This window comes from Ixodes scapularis, unplaced genomic scaffold (assembly GCF_016920785.2).
Source record: "Ixodes scapularis isolate PalLabHiFi unplaced genomic scaffold, ASM1692078v2 ptg001275l_1___fragment_3__unscaffolded, whole genome shotgun sequence".
NCBI lineage: Eukaryota > Metazoa > Arthropoda > Arachnida > Ixodida > Ixodidae > Ixodes > Ixodes scapularis.
This window is the reverse complement of record NW_024610134.1, coordinates 219185-240731: the sequence shown is the minus strand read 5'-3', so window position 1 is coordinate 240731 and position 21547 is coordinate 219185.

Here is a 21547-nt window from a genome sequence, read left to right as displayed (position 1 = left end):
CGGCAAGTTAGAGTGGAAAGGCTGTAGAGGTTGCCGCCATCTATGCGCGACGGCGGCAACCAGACAACCAGAAAGTCGGTTGTCTGGTTGCCATCGTCACTTATAGATGTCAGTAGCTGTCCGGAGTTTAGTGTCGTCATTTGTTTGCTGACGGACACGATACTGGGGAAACTAGCCCTTAATAGCTCCGCTGTAAAAAGAAGTGTGTGTGTGTTTGCGTGCGTGTGTGTAAGCGAGAGGGGGGTTAATTTTAAAAACCTACTGTGTTGTAAAGGTTCCTCTTCCCCGCATCTTTGGCGCACAACAAAACGCGTGACCCCGGAAACTACTTTGCGTGTAAAAGGCTCTTGCCAAATAGCACGTTTTTTGTCGTTCCAGAAGCTCGCGCTGTACCTCACGACGATGCACTAAGAATAGTAATACGTGCTTTCAAAATACTTGGCTTTCACTGAGCTTAACCTCCTGCAGCATGCATTTTGCACCATCGGATTCGATCTTCTCAGCAAGAAGAAATCACAATGACCGCCAGCCTATAGTGGGATGATGTCACGTGCATGCCATGCTAAACAGTTAAGCTTTCTGCTGAAATGTGATGTTTGGAACACTAGCAATAGATGTCCTAATTGTAAAGTTGTGCCATTTTGTAGCAGTCTCGCGATGATATATGGCAACCTAGAGAAATGTTAGCGCGCATGACTATTCAAGCATAGCGTTCTAAAGTGAGGGCCAAAACAAGTGCAGGTAAAACCGAATATAACATTAGCCTCCCGAGGCAGCATTTCGCGAAGTTTCGAGCTCATGGAAGCTGATGAAATGTAATTTATACGAAGATATTAAGAATCTTTATCTGCCCTTCGCCCTATTTATGTAAAATTATAAATTTCATTGCTTGCATTCTTACGCATATCTTTTTGCAGTAAGGCGTTCTGTAAGGGGTTGTTTAGAAAGATAACACTAATTATCTCAGTATTTTTGAACATTTTATGTATTTGACTTCCAATCTATCATGTGAGCACAGAGTCCTTTTTGGCACACCCTGCAACCCGATGTTTCACACTGCCAATCAGCAAACAGAAAAACACTTTTACGCAGACTCCACAGCTCGCGTAGTTTCGAGTATCGTCCTTCCGCGTCGGTCTCAAGCGTTATGGGAACTTTATAAAGTAAAATTTATTGATCGTTATAAAAATATATTTAATTACTAACCGAATATTTGACAACATAAATAAGTGGCCGACCACCCTCAAGCAATGCCCCCCAAATTATCTGAAAAATGTTCTGCCAATCTTTTCCGGCGTTTTTATCCTCGACAGCCACGTTTAAGTGATATGGGACAGCCTTACACACATTCCTGATTTTGAAGTTAATTTAAATAACTATGTGTTCGTCACACATATAACTTCTCAAGCATATAGAAGTCTGTTATTGCCTCTTTTATCTGGCTAACATTACTTGTATGTGTCTGTAAGCTGGACAAAAGCAAAGTAAACAAAGGCGCGCGGCGGAACTATGACGATTACGCATGCAAACCGTCAGAAAGTGTCCAATTATGTAGCTGCCATGTCGAGTAGAACGTGAAATACTACTTCGTTTTACATAACAAAAAAGAATCTTGGAAGACGCTTAAGCAATTCGCCTTTAAAAGTGGAACGCGATAGGCTTAACGGGCCTCGTTTGTATCGCATTCTCATTTGCCACGAAAGCGTGCCTCGCGCGGCCTAGTCAAAAGCGTCTGACTCGCAACCGAAGGGTCCTGGGATCAAATCCCACCTAAAATTCTTACTTTTTTTCTTTAAGGCAAAGGAATTGCTTTAAAAAGTGAAATCTTTTGCGACATACGACGAACTTTAATTCGCATTACATGTCATGTTTTAATCACTTTTATTCCACGCGTGATGTTACGTTTCACATGAGCATTGTGGGTTGTTTGAAATTCTAGCGCGAGGGCATGTAGCTCTGACGTCATCACCCTATCGACCAAGCAAGATTTTCTAGTCACGCCACAGACAACGGGTTTTCTGCGACATGAGCTCCTCAACACTATCGCGTTAAAGTCATCACTTAGCAAGGGTGATGCTCATTTGCAAATTAAATTGGCCGGCATCTTGTCAAGAACAAACCTCAACAGCCAGGCCATGCCAGCTTCTCCTGTATAAAAAAAAAATGTTCACTCGGACAAGCGCTATTTTGGGACAGATTCGATCGGAGTGCGAAGGTCCGTATAGATTAAGGTGAACAATTGCGATTACTCCTTGCTGCATGATTAGTCGCATGCATGCGGTACTGAGTGTAAACAATCTTTGGTTAGAACAACAAACATTTTGATTACCGCTCAGTGTTCCCATAAAAAATAGTCCGAAAGGAATTATTCTAAAACTTGCGTGACATTTTGACAATTTCATTGCTTTTAGCTAAGTTGTGTCGTCATCTTATACATATATATTGTGAAGTGTATTTCATAAACAATATCTGGTAATATATATGGCCACGAGGTGCTCAATTTATAATTTTATGTGATGTATTTAATTCCTTGGCTCAAAGACACAATCACAATTTCACTTTTAATACTGCGACACAAAGTTGTATCAATCACGGGTATTTTAGGCGACATACCACACTTCGCGACCATAATTTATACCGTGTAAATAAATCAGCTTGAACTTTAGAATTTTACACAAAGAAAGGACAAGAAAATGCCGTATAGTTCTAAATTTCAAGCTGATCTATTTACAGATGTACCAACAAGCTCACCTCTTCACTCTTGTACGTAAACATTTTGATTCAGGTAAAATATGTTTTACTGGTAAACAAAGAGATGTCAAGTCGTATGAACACGACGTTATGTGCGTTAATGTAGATTTTCTTCTACTCTTGCGTCAAAATTAAATAACTGAATTTTATATTTTGGTACCTAAAAACAAAAGTAAATTGCACGGACGATCGAAGAAGCTATATAGTTAATCATTTCACGGCGTAAATAGTGTATATCAATCAATCAATCAATCAATGTTTATTTTTCTCTTGTGCTAACCAACAGCTCGAAAGTCTAGTGGGCTAAGCACACAAAATGGCCAGAAAAACGTTAAAATATATTTTCAATTTAGCGGTTCAAACCGGTTCGAACCGGTTTGAACCGGTTTGAACCGTTATTTTTTGCTCCCCGGAACTGAACCGGAACCGAACCGAAAGCTGTGAACCCGAACCGGAACCGAACCGATAAAAATTTCGGTTCGACACTCTGGTCTCAACACGCAATTAAAACAAGCGGCCACGGTATCTGACGCTAATTATATACCGTCAGTGTTCATGATAGTCATGCGCTGGGGTTGGCAAAACATCAGTTATTCTTAAAGTTCGGCTAATATAATTGTTAATTAAAGACAAGGCATTACCCGAATGTTTGGCGATGCTTATTGTCATGAACCCGAACACTCGACTCGGGGACAATAAAATCTCGAGAGTCGCGGTGTCACGTGATTATTGCTGCAAAGTCCTGATGTCTAGTTCCGTCACGGTGTCAACAACGTTAATAAATCTAGTAATGGTCTAAATGTAAATCATCTTGATGCAGTGAGTCACGTGACGTCATGGGGTGACGTAACGTGATATTACTTGGCAGCATGTCTTGACACCATCACGTCAAGTGACCATCTGATGAATGATAGCGCCAATACAAAAGAGCCACAAACTCCTACAATTTCTTATACATTGCAATTTCGTATGTCGTCATTTTATCAATACATGGAAATGTAGCAGCCAATTTTTATTGTTCAATATTGATTGCGTTATATTTACAAAAAAAAATACCGGTAACCGTTTTAAACCGGTTACCGTTATATTTTTTCCGGTTCAGTTCCGGTTCGTTTTTAAGATGGCGGCGAAGATTTCGGTTCGATCCAGTTCCTATTTGATTAAAATTAAAGGTTCGGTTTCGGATTTTGCTTCGGTCCGGTTTCGGTTTGACACCCTGATTGGAAGAGACACTGAATAAAAATGTGATGGATGCTGGAATGATATTTCACACCAGACAGCACCATTCACTGGTTCAAGCTTGAGCCTGCCTGGTCAGCCGGGGAAAGTTTCCCCGGCCCAAGCACCGTTTTGCCCCAAGGAGCATGCTATCCCAAGCCTGGCTAGCCAGACCGGCAGTTCCGTGGGGGTTCCTTGTCTAGTCAAGCTTAGCTATGCGGTGTAAAACAAGCCTGGGACAGGCTGGCAGTTCAGTGGTCATCCAAGCTTGGCAAAAAGATTTGAATGCATCTGGGGCCACGCTGGCAGTTCAGTGGTCAGTCAAGCTTGGAAAAACGGTGTAAATGCAGTGTGCGCCAGGGCGGGAGCTCTCTGGTCATTCAATCTTGGCTATACGGGGAATTTACAGACTTTTCCCAAGGAGGCATATATGTTGTCGTTCAAAGGATGTTTTCGTAGCATATAGACAAACATCCCCAATTTTTGGTGCTGTGTGCCCGAAAAACTGGTTGCTACTTTGTTCCGGATTTAGTGCCTCACGATTAATAAAGCTGCTAAGTAACATTCTCAGAATACTTGAACCATAAAATGAAAGCTGAAAAAATCTGCGAGCTGCTGTATTTAATGTGTGGTGAGCATGCAAATGAGGCTGCAAAATCAAATCAAAATTGATACCGTGTTTTTTATTTCTTGTTCAGTACATGGTGCTGGCTTAAGCCCGAGTCCCACTACAGTAAAGAACAGAAACAAATAACAGCAAAAAGCCTCAAACCTGAATCTTTCGCGATTTGACAGGCTTTGTAGAATAAAGGAGGCTACGCTTAAACACAAGCATCATGCACGCGAAGGTATCTTTGGCAGGCTTAAAATCACTCGGGCTTATTTCACGAGCACCTAACGAATAAACACTTGCCAAAGCTGCCATCACGGGCATGCTGCATGGGTTGGAGGCTTCTCCGTGTCGTTTGTCTCTGTTTGTCACCCTAGTGGGACTTGGGCATGATCCCCGAGCCCCACTAGAACGACAAAAGCTGGTTTCTGGGTGAGGCTGGTTGCCGGTCCAGTATCTGCTGCCTGGTAACTGAGCTTCACAACTAGCAGGTGACTCTGCGAATCCGAGCACCAATGACAGCAATTGTCCGTGGTTGACCCCATGACCACTTCATGGCTGTGACGTAGAGCTGGATAGCAGCACCTGGAGAAAAAACACGATAAACAGTGATGCATGTTTACTAAATATGTTTTACGTGAACATTAAATTATGCTCCTAATTAAATTATAACACAACAGAAAGGCCCCCCAAAGGGTCTTTTTGGTATGTACAGTCTCCTTCAATATAAAATACCTACTGAAAACGCGTGGCCAAGACGGCGGTGGTCGGAAGCGCTATGTGCGCTCCGTGAGATTCTGTTCTGCCTCAAGGAAAGGACGCTCACTCGGGGCTCAACTGGTCCTGAACTTGCTAACAGTTTTTGGTTTAGGTTTAGCCTAAGAGTCTGCTTCAACGGCCTCACACCCAGAGATATGGTCATGGAGGCTCGAAGTAAGCATGCGAATCACTATTTTTGTTATCAGTTGTTTCTGGTGTAAAACTTGAAAACAGGCGCAAATATTAATGTTACACCCGAGCCTCATATTTGAAACGTAAAATGTCTTGAAGAGCGCATTCATTAATTAAAAGGATGGCACGGACCATGCACTTTAAAAGTGAAAATAATTGCCCTGACTCGGGCCAGTCTCTCTTAGACAGCTATTTCAGAGTTAGTGGCCGTGACATGATGTGAATGAACTGCTCTCCATCGTGATCCCGAAAAATGATAAGCGTGCATTGCGCTTTAGCTGAGCCTTGAGTGATTTCCCCCTTGAGTAGATTGGAAACTTCCAGAGCACACAGAGCGCCCCCACCAGTCACTGCCTTGGCCAGGCGCTCCCACTGGGTCTTTTATACTGCAGGAGAATACATAACGGCAGGAACTACAGAACTCAACAGTCACAAGCATGATTTCCCTCTATTTGTAGAATACTGCTGTCAGTAAATGCAAAATAAAAGCCAGTTAGAGCACCTCCATGTGAATACCACATATAACATGCAGTACCGCAGAAGGTTGCTCAGATCCTTTGAAAGCAAATTTTTAATTGCCGCAAGGTAAAATTTTGTTTTTCTTGATAGCAAAACCGAGCCATAAGCACATTTCACTGTAAAGACAATGTTGTCTATGCTTTTTTTTAATGCATAGAAGTGCTTTTTGATATCTGTGTTGCATACCTATAAAATTTCAATATATAGTGGTGCCAACTTCCACCAACTCCCCGAAGCTATAAAACCACAGAAACGAAATTCCCCAGTAATTAAAACGCAACAGCAGAAAATCAGATTAAAAAAAACATTCCGTCTGACTTAAGTATATTGAATGAATAAATACAAAAAATGCTCGCCCTATTCTTGTGAAAATGTATTTTAAAATGTAAACTGGTATCAGAAATATAATGCTGGAGTCCTACTAGAGCGACCAACGAGTACAGTGAGTGGCAAGATGCCCCGATGGAGTGGCTTTCGTCGCCGCGGCGTGTTCACGTTGTGGGATTCCCCTTTTATGGGGGTGCCACTTAGAAACACAGAAGGTTCCTTGGGTCCGGATAAAGACGTGTTTATTTGACTTAGATGCCACACGCTTGCCCGAAGGCCAACAATGTTGGAGATGACGGCGCTGTCTCTTTTGACAGGATCACCAGTCGGAGTCCGCGCTGCCGCTTTTGACAGTATCAGGGGGGGGGGGGAGGATCAGATAAGGATATGAAGGCTCCGTCAAGCAGAGCCTCCCCCACCGAGAGTCCCCCCCGAGATAGGCCATTGCATGTTTCCATTTGGCTTCTCCCAGTACTCGGCCAATCAAGCGTTGAAACGTCATTGGCGCTCCGCACAGGCCAAAGGGCATTCTTGTGAATTCGAAAAACTCGCGGTGACACACAAAGGCTGTTTTTGCCTCGTCACCTGCCTCCATTTGAACTTGGAGGTAGCCTCATCTAGCGTCCAGGGTTGTGAAATACCGTGCTCTGCTGAGGTTGGAAAGGATCGAGTCAGTGCTCGGAAGGGGATATGCGTCTTTCTGCGTTACGTCGTTTAGACGGCGGTAGTCTACGCAGAGCCCTGAGCTGCCGTCCTTTTTTGGGACCAGCACAACGGGAAATCCCCAGGGACTGTTTGACCGCCGGACAACTCCGGTCTCGATCATTTCGTCCAAGGCGACGTCGATGGCTTTTCGTTTAGCCAGACTGACGGGTCGTGCGTTTTGCCTCCGAGGAAGCGCATCGCCCGTGTCGATCCGGTGTCACACTTCGTTTGTGCACCCGGGACGCTCCGTGAACATGGCGTCATAGCGTCGCAATAATGTCGACAAACGGGCTTTTTCTTGCCCTGACCCGCAGCATGACTCAGTCAGCAGGGGGTGGGTGACCTCCGACGCTACGGCGCTTGTTTGCAACCGCGTCGGGATACCTGTTGAGCGGTTAATACCCGGTTTTTGTGATTCTGTTGCCTTGTTTTGGCAGCTGCTGTCTGCCACATTAACCAGTGTTTTTTCTGGCGTTGGGGGTTCGCAGAAGGGTTTCAGAGGTGCGAATGTGCCCTCTCGGTAGCCACCGCTACTCACGTTAATCACGATCCCTGTTTTGGCAAGAAAATCTCTGCCCAGGATGATCGGAACGGAAAGACTGGGGAGATGAACGAAGCGTTGCCGTCTTACTCGATTCTCCCATCTCGCGACCAACCGCACAGTACCGCTTGAATGGGTGGTACCGCACGCGAGTCGAAAGGCCGTGTTGCCCTCCCTCATATGCACTGAGTTTTGCTGGAGGTGGGTCAACACTTCGTCGCCGAAAAGCGAGGCGCTGGCTCCTGTGTCCAGCAGTGCCTTGAACGTCCGACCGACAATCGTCAGGGCTATGAATGGCGCTAGCGTGCCGGTCGGAAAGCCTATTCTGTAGGATGTAGGCAAAAGAGTCCCTTGCTCTGTGCCGTTTTGAGCCGCCGGGTTGGTTATCGGCGGCCTCGCTCGTTTCCCGACTGTTGGGGACCGGGGTTCTGCCGTTCTGGGCATTGTCGAACCAGGTGGTTGGCGCTGTTACAGCGAAAGCAACGTTGTTGCGGGACTTTTCTTGAGTCCTGTTGTGCGCTTTGATGTGCGCCGCGCTTTTCGTCCTGTGTGTTTGGACGCTTTGGCCGCATTTCCTCCCGTGGCGTCGGTAACTCTGTGGTCCGATCTCGCCTGTTGAACTGCGGCGCAGTCTCTGCTGCCCGCCGTTCATAGGGGTACGGGTCGAGCGCACGATCTGATATGTCGTACGTGTTTCGACTTCGCTCGTCTGCGTAGTGGGCGGCTTCGTGTCTCCTGTTTCGGGACGCCGCGTCACCGTTCCACGCGCAGCGCGGCTCGAGTGCCGCTGATGCTGGGGGTAGGGGACGATACTCTCGTGCGGCAAGAATGTCTCCCTGAATCTGCCGAGCCTCCGAGGCCAGTTCGTTCAAGTCGCAAAAGCGACTGCCTCGGAAATACGCCGCAAAAGTGGGGTGCGATTGTCTAATGACTCGCTCTACCCGCTCTGCATTGGGCGCTGAAGGCTCTGCTAGCTCGAAGAGCTCTTGCATCGCCCTAACGAACTCCAACAGTGACTCGTCTGGGTGTTGGGTCCGTTGTTCGAGCTCTCGCCTCATCCTGCGTTTGTAGTCTGCAGAGTGGAATTCCTGGCGAAATGCCTTGCGGAACTGCTCGATCGACGACAGCTGGCTTCCGGTTAGACGGAGCCACCGCGCCGCTTGGTCGACCAACGAGATTGGCAAGATGCGTTCTATAGTATCTCGTGGTCCGACATTCCCATGGCCTGTTGGTACTTTTTCAGGCTTTCGAGGAAGTCTGTTGCACTCACTCGGTCTCCGTACCCTTGGTACGTCGGGATAGGGACTCTGACCGGTGGCCGTGTCGGCGGCGGGGGCCTAATTGCTGTTTGCAGTGCGCCCGTCAGGCTTTCGATCACCCGAGCTGCGTTTTCTAGTAGGGGGTGATACGCGCCAAGCGTGTTTTCTCTGTTGTGAGAATCGCTCTCCGCACGCGCGGCTAGGGTTGTTCCCTCTGTATGGGCCCGCCAAGTGGTTTGTTGCGCCTGTAGCAGCTGTGCTGTGCTGCGGCCCGTAGACGGCGTCAGTGTTATCTCCGTGCGGAGAACCTGACGGCCAGTCTGAGGTTAAAAGATCAAAGCTGTAACAGGCTGCATTCGCCTGCTGTTGCGTCATTGTCTCTTGTCTCGTCGGACCCGTGTTGACCTCGAAAGTCGCGGGTGGGCTTGGCTCAGCGATGAAGGCTGGCGCGCTCCGAGAAGGAGTGCCACGGTTGCATTCCGGGCAGTGTGAGTCATACCCATTCGGGAAGCTCGGCTGAAAGGACACTTGCTCATTGTGTCCAGGCGTGGCTGGCGTGGCCACAAAGCCGTTGAGTGGTATCGGGTTTCGGGCATTCGCCTCTCCCTCTGTCCACGAAGTTCTTGGCCGGAAATTGGCCTGGTTCGCTGTCATTGCGAGAGTGCTGCTTTGTTTGCAATCGCCGGACAGGCCGCACGTTGGGGCGCCAGATGTGGGTTTCCCCTTTTAGGGGGGTACCACTTAGAAACACAGAAGTTTCCTTGGGTCCGGATAAAGACGTGTTTATTTGACTTAGATGCCACACGCTTGCCCGAAGGCCAACAATGTTGGAGATGACGGCGCTGTCTCTTTTAACAGGATCGCCAGTCGGAGTCCGCGCTGTCTCTATTGACATTATCACGGAGGGGGAGGATCAGCTAAGGGTATGAAGGCTCCGTCGAGCAGAGCCTCCCCCGGCGAGAGTCTTGCCCGTTGGAATAGGGCCGTCTTATACCCTTACAAAAATATGTATGGACACTTCTAGGACGTTCTATAGACCAGCGTCCATAGGGAGAACGAAAGGCACCTATAGGCAGACCACGACCTCTGTTGCCTCCGTGAAGCCGTCCTATGGCTGTCCTATAGAATATTGGCCAACGGACGTTCTATGGACGTCCTATTCTATGGATGATGTGTGGTCATCCTCAGAGTGTCGAACCGAAATTTTTATCGGTTCGGTTCCGGTTCGGGTTCACAGCTTTCGGTTCGGTTCCGGTTCAGTTCCGGGGAGCAAAAAATAACGGTTCAAACCGGTTCAAACCGGTTCGAACCGGTTCGAACCGGTTTGAACCGCTAAATTGAAAATATATTTTAACGTTTTTCTGGCCATTTTGTGTGCTTAGCCCACTAGACTTTCGAGCTGTTGGTTAGCACAAGAGAAAAATAAACATTGATTGATTGATTGATTGATATACACTATTTACGCCGTGAAATGATTAACTATATAGCTTCTTCGATCGTCCGTGCAATTTACTTTTGTTTTTAGGTACCAAAATATAAAATTCAGTTATTTAATTTTGACGCAAGAGTAGAAGAAAATCTACATTAACGCACATAACGTCGTGTTCATACGACTTGACATCTCTTTGTTTACCAGTAAAACATATTTTACCTGAATCAAAATGTTTACGTACAAGAGTGAAGAGGTGAGCTTGTTGGTACATCTGTAAATAGATCAGCTTGAAATTTAGAACTATACGGCATTTTCTTGTCCTTTCTTTGTCTAAAGTTCAAGCTGATTTATTTACACGGTATAAATTATGGTCGCGAAGTGTGGTATGTCGCCTAAAATACCCGTGATTGATACAACTTTGTGTCGCAGTATTAAAAGTGAAATTGTGATTGTGTCTTTGAGCCAAGGAATTAAATACATCACATAAAATTATAAATTGAGCACCTCGTGGCCATATATATTACCAGATATTGTTTATGAAATACACTTCACAATATATATGTATAAGATGACGACACAACTTAGCTAAAAGCAATGAAATTGTCAAAATGTCACGCAAGTTTTAGAATAATTCCTTTCGGACTATTTTTTATGGGAACACTGAGCGGTAATCAAAATGTTTGTTGTTCTAAGCAAAGATTGTTTACACTCAGTACCGCATGCATGCGACTAATCATGCAGCAAGGAGTAATCGCAATTGTTCACCTTAATCTATACGGACCTTCGCACTCCGATCGAATCTGTCCCAAAATAGCGCTTGTCCGAGTGAACATTTTTTTTTATACAGGAGAAGCTGGCATGGCCTGGCTGTTGAGGTTTGTTCTTGACAAGATGCCGGCCAATTTAATTTGCAAATGAGCATCACCCTTGCTAAGTGATGACTTTAACGCGATAGTGTTGAGGAGCTCATGTCGCAGAAAACCCGTTGTCTGTGGCGTGACTAGAAAATCTTGCTTGGTCGATAGGGTGATGACGTCAGAGCTACATGCCCTCGCGCTAGAATTTCAAACAACCCACAATGCTCATGTGAAACGTAACATCACGCGTGGAATAAAAGTGATTAAAACATGACATGTAATGCGAATTAAAGTTCGTCGTATGTCGCAAAAGATTTCACTTTTTAAAGCAATTCCTTTGCCTTAAAGAAAAAAAGTAAGAATTTTAGGTGGGATTTGATCCCAGGACCCTTCGGTTGCGAGTCAAACGCTTTTGACTAGGCCGCGCGAGGCACGCTTTCGTGGCAAATGAGAATGCGATACAAACGAGGCCCGTTAAGCCTATCGCGTTCCACTTTTAAAGGCGAATTGCTTAAGCGTCTTCCAAGATTCTTTTTTGTTATGTAAAACGAAGTAGTATTTCACGTTCTACTCGACATGGCAGCTTCATAATTGGACACTTTCTGACGGTTTGCATGCGTAATCGTCACAGTTCCGCCGCGCGCCTTTGTTTACTTTGTTTTTGTCCAGCTTACAGACACATACAAGTAATGTTAGCCAGATAAAAGAGGCAATAACGGACTTCTATATGCTTGAGAAGTTATATGTGTGACGAACACATAGTTATTTAAATTAGCTTCAAAATCAGGAATGTGTGTAAGGCTGTCCCATATCACTTAAACGTGGCTATCGAGGATAAAAACGCCGGAAAAGATTGGCAGAACATTTTTCAGATAATTTGGGGGGCATTGCTTGAGGGTGGTCGGCCACTTATTTATGTTGTCAAATATTCGGTTAGTAATTAAATATATTTTTATAACGATCAATAAATTTTACTTTATAAAGTTCCCATAACGCTTGAGACCGACGCGGAAGGACGATACTCGAAACTACGCGAGCTGTGGAGTCTGCGTAAAAGTGTTTTTCTGTTTGCTGATTGGCAATGTGAAACATCGGGTTGCAGGGTGTGCCAAAAAGGACTCTGTGCTCACATGATAGATTGAAAGTCAAATACATAAAATGTTCAAAAATACTGAGATAATTAGTGTTATCTTTCTAAACAACCCCTTACAGAACGCCTTACTGCAAAAAGATATGCGTAAGAATGCAAGCAATGAAATTTATAATTTTACATAAATAGGGCGAAGGGCAGATAAAGATTCTTAATATCTTAGTATAAATTACATTTCATCAGCTTCCATGAGCTCGAAACTTCGCGAAATGCTGCCTCGGGAGGCTAATGTTATATTCGGTTTTACCTGCACTTGTTTTGGCCCTCACTTTAGAACGCTATGCTTGAATAGTCATGCGCGCTAACATTTCTCTAGGTTGCCATATATCATCGCGAGACTGCTACAAAATGGCACAACTTTACAATTAGGACATCTATTGCTAGTGTTCCAAACATCACATTTCAGCAGAAAGCTTAACTGTTTAGCATGGCATGCACGTGACATCATCCCTTTATAGGCTGGTGGTCATTGTGATTTCTTCTTGCTGAGAAGATCGAATCCGATGGTGCAAAATGCATGCTGCAGGAGGTTAAGCTCAGTGAAAGCCAAGTATTTTGAAAGCACGTATTACTATTTTTAGTGCATCGTCGTGAGGTACAGCGCGAGCTTCTGGAACGACAAAAACGTGCTATTTGGCAAGAGCCTTTTACACGCAAAGTAGTTTCCGGGGTCACGCGTTTTGGTGTGCGCCAAAGATGCGGGGAAGAGGAACCTTTACAACACAGTAGGTTTTTAAAATTAACCCCCCTCTCGCTTACACATACGCACGCAAACACACACACACACACACTTCTTTTTACAGCGGAGCTATTAAGGGCTAGTTTCCCCAGTATCGTGTCCGTCAGGAAACAAATGACGACACTAAACTCCGGACAGCTACTGGCATCTATAAGTGACGATGGCAACCAGACAACCGACTTTCTGGTTGTCTGGTTGCCACCGTCGCGCATAGATGGCGGCAACCTCTACAGCCTTTCCACTCTAACTTACCGACTTGCGGCCGGCCATTACTTCATTCCCACCTGAGTTCAGCTTCGCTGGTCTTCCTTCTTCACCGGAGTGGAAAGGCTGATAGTATTTCTGAGAAATTGCCTCCTCCGTTCGTGAGTGCTAATTCGACAATTTTAGTTTTCACTTGTTAACAGCAACCCTTCACTGCTCTTATTGTGAACCCCGTGAAGTTTAAATGGGTCATAAAACGATAACGGGTTGGAATTATTCACGACTTTTCCGAGGCGTACTGGTCCTAGTCTGACCCAAGTATACTCGCACAGGCCGCCACTGATTCAGAAGCTTCTTTGTCGCGGTTAAATTGCGACGCCAAAAATGAGACTATTTCTTTTAGAATTGCCTTCGCAAAGATCGATGTCGTAATTGTGGGATCAAACCCACCTGCCTGACGACAGTCGAGCACGGCTCATGGATTGAGCAGAACTGCGTGAGCACTGTACATCGGCTCGTAACAAGCAATGCCTTGGTGGACACTTGGGTAGTGGCTCGTGTCCGACCACTGCGGTAATGAGGATAGCCGAACTCTAACAATGCCTGGAGCTCCAGCACGCGTTTTCTGCCTTTCCAACCCCAGCGCGGGGGTATGATTAGCGTTGGCGGCATAACATAGGCACCAGGCCACGTGGCCGCTTCTGGCTCCGAGTTGAGGGAATGAACGATGCTCATATTTCTCTAACTTTTTGGCGACTGCCATTGCCTAGAAAAAAGAGCAAAGCCAAGTTCAATCAGTTATTAAAGTTATGGAGTGATCCTGAGTAGAATTTAGTGATGTATAGAAATCTTTTTATAGCTTCTTTAAGCAAAATACAGAGGGTGTCGAAATTTGGACAATAACTTGAGAACGACGCTCGTGCGAGACTTACAGCGACTGCCATTGTTCGGCTGTCCCTCTGAGGTCACTAAAATCTTTTTTTTTTAAGTATTCCTTCCGTACACACATGTAGTTCTATGGAACGTCGTATTAATAAGTCGCATTTAGTCATTTCAATACTTCTATTCTCGGACACATCTTTCGGATGCAGTTCAGCAGCAACGAAAAGAATGTTTGGGTGCCTCAATGATATAAAATTAGTCGTGCAACAATTTTTGTACTTTCAACAAATACTGCTAAGAAGTAACCCCTGACTTTTATAGACTGCGAAAATATGCATTAGTTTTCCCCTCCGCGCAATAGCAGATTCAGAAAAAATAAAGGAAAGAGACAGCTGTCGATCCCCTCCTCAACTCGCAATTTCAACACGCGGCCGCGTGATCTGACGCTAATTATATACCATCAGTGTTCATCATAGTCATGCCCTAGGCGGCTAGGGTTTGGAAAGCAAAAGCTTGGGCTGGGAGCTTCAGATATTTTTAGAGGTGGGCTATTATCACATTTAATTGACATGAGCCGTTACCCGAATGTTTGACGATGCTGACTGTCAAGAACCCGTGCACTCGACTAGGTGTTATGAAAATCGCTTACGTCACGATGTCACGTGACTCGGTGCAAAATCGTGATGTCATATTACGTCACGCTGTCAACAAGGCTAATACATCCAGTGACGTCCTCAAATTAAATCGAGTTGACGCAGTAACGTCACGAGGTCACGTGACATTTCTTGACATGTATTGACACAATGACGTCACGTGACAACGTGACACATGGTTAATCATAGTGCCAATACAAAAGCGCCACGAAAACCCACAATTTATTATACATTGCAATTCTGTTTATGACCAATTTGATCAATAGAAATACAGCCGCCAATTTTTTATTCCCATATGTTCATTTTGTGATAATAAAAAAAAAAGGAAAAAAAAAAGAAATTACTTTGAACCGTTTTGAACCGGTTACCGTTATATTTTTTTTCGGTTCGGTTCCGGTTCAGTTCCAAGATGGCGGCGAAGATTTCGGTTCGGTTCAGTTCCGGTTCGGCTAAAAATAACGGTTCTGTTCCGGTTTTCGGTTCGGTTCGGTTCCGGTTCGACACCCTGGTCATCCTATACCGTCTCTATGGCAAGACGCCATATAGAGTCCATAGGGAATCTATAGGGCGTCTACACAGGGTCTTTACGGTGTCTATAGGGTGCCTGCAGAAAACCCATACGAAGTCTACAAGGAGTCGCTAGGGAGTCCACAGGGAAGCCATACAAGGTCTACACAGGGTCCTCATGGGGTCTGCAGAAAAGCCATACAAGGTCTACAGGTAGTCCCTACATGGTCCGCAGAGAAGCCACTCAGTCTGCAGGGGGTCTGCTATTGGGTCCGCACCGACCAACGTTTCTAGAACAAGTCAGTTGGGAAACTGCTAAAGAGCTTGCTCTGAAAAAGCGGCACCCCGACCTGTACTCAAAAACCAAACTAATTGCGATCGCAACGCCACCATTCCACCCGCAGCGGCCACTTGGATAATTGCACGACTGCGTGTGTTGGTTTGGGACTATCGATATTCGACAGCATGTGACTGTTCTGCTTTGACTTTAATCGGCTACTTTGGCGCCGAAACATATACGGTAAAAGAGGGGTTTCAGGGATGCCAACCCCCGTCTCCCAGGCGGACACCCAAGTTAGGACGCACCCAAGTCGGGACGCGCTACCTGAAGTCGCCGGTGAGGCATGGCTGCAAAAAAAAAAAAATATTAATTGTGCCGCAAAACCCTGTAAGCTAAAAGTGTATGCAAACATCACGCTCTTGTAATTTTGTACTGATCTCCAATAAAGGATTCTACAAAAAGAGCTTTTCCCCATTTGTTTTTACGCAAAAACGTGCTCTATAAAAGTCATTTTAAAGAGTGTAGGGTCCTTAGCGGTCTGCAAAGAAGCCTTACAAGGTCTATAGGGAGTACGTAAGGGGTTCACAGGGAAGCCATACAGGGTCCACAGAGAAGCCATACAGGGTCCACAGGGAAGCCATACAGGGTCTGCACGGAGTCCCTACGGGGTCTATAGAGAAGCCACTTTAAGCGATGGTGGTACCGCGGTGTGAGAATCGCACTCCCTAGCTCCTAAATGATTGGCCTCATAATGAAATGGCTTGCCTACACTTTCCTGACGTGAAAAAAAACATAAAGTAAGTCTCCGATACTGCGCGTATATAGCGAAACTACAATTATACTTACGCGTCGCGCGCAGACCCAGCCTAGTATACCGCTTTTTAACGACGATCATCCAGATGACCGCAATTTCGATAGGCACCAGTGCGCCCCCTATGGGTTGGGAAAGTTGCGAATATCTACGGGGGCCGCAGCGACCCACATGTACCTACCTCCCACTGGAAAGTAAAAACATTATTCGGCACATGCTAAACACTTCCATCTCCACAATGAGTATACCCTGAGGTTGGATATGCCTCCAGACATCAATGTAACATATTGATACCTGGAACTTGATTAACAACCCTTTACCTCGGACACCTCGCTACACTCAAAGAAAACGTCTACCCGGCATCACTTTATTAATGCACCAATATATAGCTCACACCATAGAGAGGAAATAGGATGACCATAGACTCACCGGGACCATAGAACGGAAATAGGAAGGAATGAAAAACGTTTTCTTTCACGAAGATCTCTATAGCGTTTTTGTGTCCATTCTGTGGCAAACCAATGGTACATAGACGGCCTAAGAACAGTCTACAGGAATCCATAGGATGGACAAAGAGGTAATAGAACGGCAAAAGTATGGACATAGGACGTCCATACATATTTTTGTAGGGGTTGTGGGGATCGAAAAGAAGAAGAATAAAGATGCCTCGTGAGGCAGATCGAACTAGCTCGCGCTCAGGACGAGCGCGGGGTAGAACGGGCGTAGACACCAGTGAAGCGGCTGTCTTTTCTTCAGTCTCCACATTGGCGCCCAACGTGGGGCGTCGCTGTGGCGCCAACGTGGGGCGCCACAGCGACGAGTTCCGCTGGACGCCTTGCCCGCTGGGCTCTGGCTTTACAGAAATATGATTTTTCCATTGAATACAAACCGGGAAGGTTCAATGTCGCAGCAGATGCCCTGTCACGAGCACCCCTACCCCCCCGAAAAGCGGATGACACAGCGGAACTCGTCGCTGTTGCTGACGCTGAAGTCTCCTGGGGTCTTTCTGTGAGCCGGGACGAGCTACGAGAAGCCCAGCAAAAAACGACATGTGCCAAAAGGTATCTCGGTGCTTGACTCAGCCCCATCAAACCGATGGAAACAGGACGTATGGGTCGGTAGACGCATATGTACACAGCGAGGATGGACTCCTCCTTCGCTACATACCGCAGGCAGACGAAGCCGACCCCACAACGTCCCCTTTTCGTGTGGTCGTACCCCGTACATTAAGGCAAACTTTCCTCCGGTATTTTCATGACAGTGCGCTAGCGGGCCACAGTGACGGTCAGAAAACCTACCAGAAACTGTGTCGCGTTGCCACTTGGCCGTGGATGCGCCAGGATGTTCTCCGCTACACACGCAGTTGCCTACGTTGCCAACAAGCCAAACCCAGGGGAGGTAAACCCCCTGGTTTGATGCAGTCAGTGGAAAGTCGTTATCCATGGGAGATTGTTTCATGTGACATAATGGGCCCCTTTCCACGCAGCCCCAAAGGAAACAGGTATCTCCTGGTAGTCACCGACCACTTCTCAAAGTGGGTGGAGCTTCACCCTCTCCGCCAACTGAGTTCCAGGACCATTTGGGACAAATTGAGGGACACCTTCACCCGCTTCGGGTTCTGTTCCCAATTAATTTCCGACAACGCATCCTACTTCACAAGTAAGGTTTTTGAGGACTGTTGCGCAACACTGGGCATCCAGCACAAGTGCACCACTCCTTACCACCCTCAAGCCAACATAGCTGAGAGGGTCAACCGGAACCTCAAAGCAATGCTAGTGGTATACACCGAGAGACATAAAGACTGGGACAATTACATCCCGGAAATGGCTTTCGCCACTCGAACACGGAGAACCGTACGACAGGGTTCACACCTTCCCAAATAAACTTCGGACGCGAGCTGCGATTTCCCCTCGAGAACAGCTTTTCCGACGATAATCGAAGACCAAACACCTCGTACGCGAGATTCGCTGAACAACTTCGTGATAAAATCACCGACGCTGTGCGAGTGGCTCGACAAAATATTGAGTTAGCGCAGCTCGATCAGAGGAACCAATATGACCAAGGCAGGAGATCCCTAGAATTTTCAATAGGCGACTGCGTTCTCCGGCGCGTGCACCCGCTTAGTAATGCAGCAAAGGGATTCGCGGCATCACTAGCTCCTCGTTGGGAAGGTCCCTTGGAAGTTGTTTCACGGGTATCACATTTGGTGTATAGGTTACGACATGTCGAAGACGGGTCGTTAACTGGACCCGTTAACATTTGTGATCTGAAGCCGTTTGTTTCTAGACATGTCACCCTTTAGGGATGTCCTAAGAAACACAGTCCCCCGTCAATTTTTGCCACACGAAAGATTGTTGCTCATGGTTATTTTCTATCCAGGCATGCCACCTCGACGCAGCAACACCCATTCCTTCCGACGCTCTCGGAGCCGCTCCCGATCCCCCCTACGCCCCCAATTCAATCCACGGGGCCACTCGCGCCGCGCCAGGCGACATAACCGCCGTCAGCAACCGCCACGCACTGCCGAGGCTGCCACCTGGTGCGTGATGGAGGCCGGTCGAATGGTCACATTCGCGTCCCGGATGGCCTGGGAACACCAACCTCAAGTGCCACAAGGGACTGCACCAGAAGACGTTCCCCATCCCTTCCGGCGACGGACACTGACGGAGCGCTGTGCTGCAGATCTACCCGCCGCCTACGACGGGGAAGAAAATGCCGACATCTGTGAACTTTGCCGCGTCCCACTCATTTCATGCGAACAACATCATCAAGGAGCACTTCACCACGACCGAGAAGACCACCAGCGGGCGCTGGTGCGAGCTGGATCACGGGCCCTTACACCTGCCGACATCGAGGCCGCCCTCCTTATTGTTGGCCGTGCCTGCCCCGAACGCCTGCGCCGAACACTACCCTTACCACCAGAACTGGCGAACATCAGACTCAGCGACGACGAAATGTCACCAACTGATTAGGAAACTCCCTGCCCCCCCCCCCCCCCCCAAGAGGGGGATGATGTGGGGATCGAAAAGAAGAAGAATAAAGATGCCTCGTGAGGCAGATCGAACTAGCTCGCGCTCAGGACGAGCGCGGGGTAGAACGGGCGTAGACACCAGTGAAGCGGCTGTCTTTTCTTCAGTCTCCACAGGGTATAGCCTGCGGGAATGGACGCGCCCGGGGTGGGTCGGATGTAGGTGGCTCCCCGGAGGGGCGGACGCGTCCAAGTCATGATCCCGAGGGGTGTGCCTTAGGCAAATCACCCGAGAAGGACGAGGGAAAGCCGTCCACCAGGGAATACGGCTTCGCCCTCGCATCCGGGACGCGCCCCCACGTGGCGACGTCCCACGGCCTGCCTGAGCTAGGCCTAGATAGGGATGCGGGGAACACCGTGGTTCCCACAACGTGCTCGATCATTTAAGCACCTTCCAGTCTGGCCGCTATAACACGAGCCGCGCGACGTTGGAGTTTCGCGAGACAACACCCGTAGTACACTCCGTGTACATTATGCGGTGCTTGGTATCACAGAGATCTTTCGATACAGTGGGATTGTTGATCCTACGGCAGAGCCGCCCCACCTTATTAGATGCAGTGAACACCGCAGGCACATCGTAGCGCGAGGCAACTTTCTTAATATTATGCGTGGCTGTGTGCATATACGGAATTAACGCCGGCCTCGTCAGATTTATGTCGCGGGGCTGCCTCTGTAATCCTTTAGCCTCCTTTACCTGGCTCTCTCCCACTTCGACCAGAGTCCCTCGGGAGAAACCCGTTCTCTCAAGCCTCGCAACCTGTTTATCAAAACTTTCTTGTGCACTTTGTCTGCAGGATTCTTTAAAGGCCGTCTTAGGACTCATATAGAGGCAATGCGTCTTTTCAGTACTTTGGAATGGGCAGATTTATACGAGAGAACGGCCTTTTTTGACCATGGCTGGTACGTCCAGCAAACGTGGTCCTTCCGGAGACTTACCCGAAGGTTCAGGAACTGCAACTGTCCCTGCCTTCACTCATCATACATAAAGTTTAGGCCACTGCCCCATGTCCTAAACACCTTCAACACTTCCGTCAATTCACATTCTAGTGCGTAAGCCTGATTACTCAGAATGAGTAAGTCATCCACAAATATGAATATATTGAACCTGCTAGAGACCCCCGGTTTCTCTAAGATGGCTCTTCCGTACGCACTGAGAAAAATGTTGCACAACACAATTGCCACACAAGAGCCAATACAAATGACCCTCTTTTGAAGAAAGGTATTTCCGTCAAAAGCAACAAATGTATGCTTTAAGTAATATCTGAGAAGCTAAAAAACTGGTCTAAGTTAATCCCACAAGAACTCTGAAACGGAAGAACACCGTTCTTGTCAATGCTCTCTCTCACAGAGTGTGCATTCCCTGCAGGGTGTGCATTTCCTGCGCAGCCTGCCTCAAATATACAATTATGCAGTCGGAATTTTGCACCATAAACGGGTCGTGCGAATTGAGGGCTGTCAAATGGTTTTGTGGTCGTGCCAGATGCCCTCTACAGCACCAAGGAAAAGGAAGCTATACGGAAGAACTTCAATCAAATGAGTCCACCATCGTTAACAAAAAGCCCGTGCAATGGAGTTGTGCAGTGTGATGGAACTTTGCGGGCTGCTAAAAAGAGCCAGCATGAAACTGCAACTGGACGTGTCCTTTACAGCGAAAATCCGCAAAGCCGGCGTCCCTTTCAGGGTTATTGTTACCGAAAGGAATTCATGGCAGTATCACGGGGCCTCCTTTATCTGTAAACATTTGACAGGCCTCAATTTGCACGACCCGTTTATGGTGCGAAATTCCGAATTTTCAATTGAATTTTTGAGAGAGGGTGCGCACGGAATGCAAAATGCTTTCTCTGTCGTTGTCCAAGACCTTTTCTATTCAGTTCCTCACGACCCCCTGTTTTTGTCTGTGAGAGAGTGCATTGACAGGGACAATATTCTTCCGTTCCGGAGTTCTTGTGGGATTAATGTTGACCATTTTCTTGAGCCACTCGCATATTACTTAAACCGTACATTTGTTTCTTTTGAAGGAGATACGTCAAATACACGACTAAAATGTACCTCCTATTTCTGAGGTTTACTGTCCCTTTATGCTCAACATTTTCGAAATACCATTAAGTGGTTTCTCCATCGCG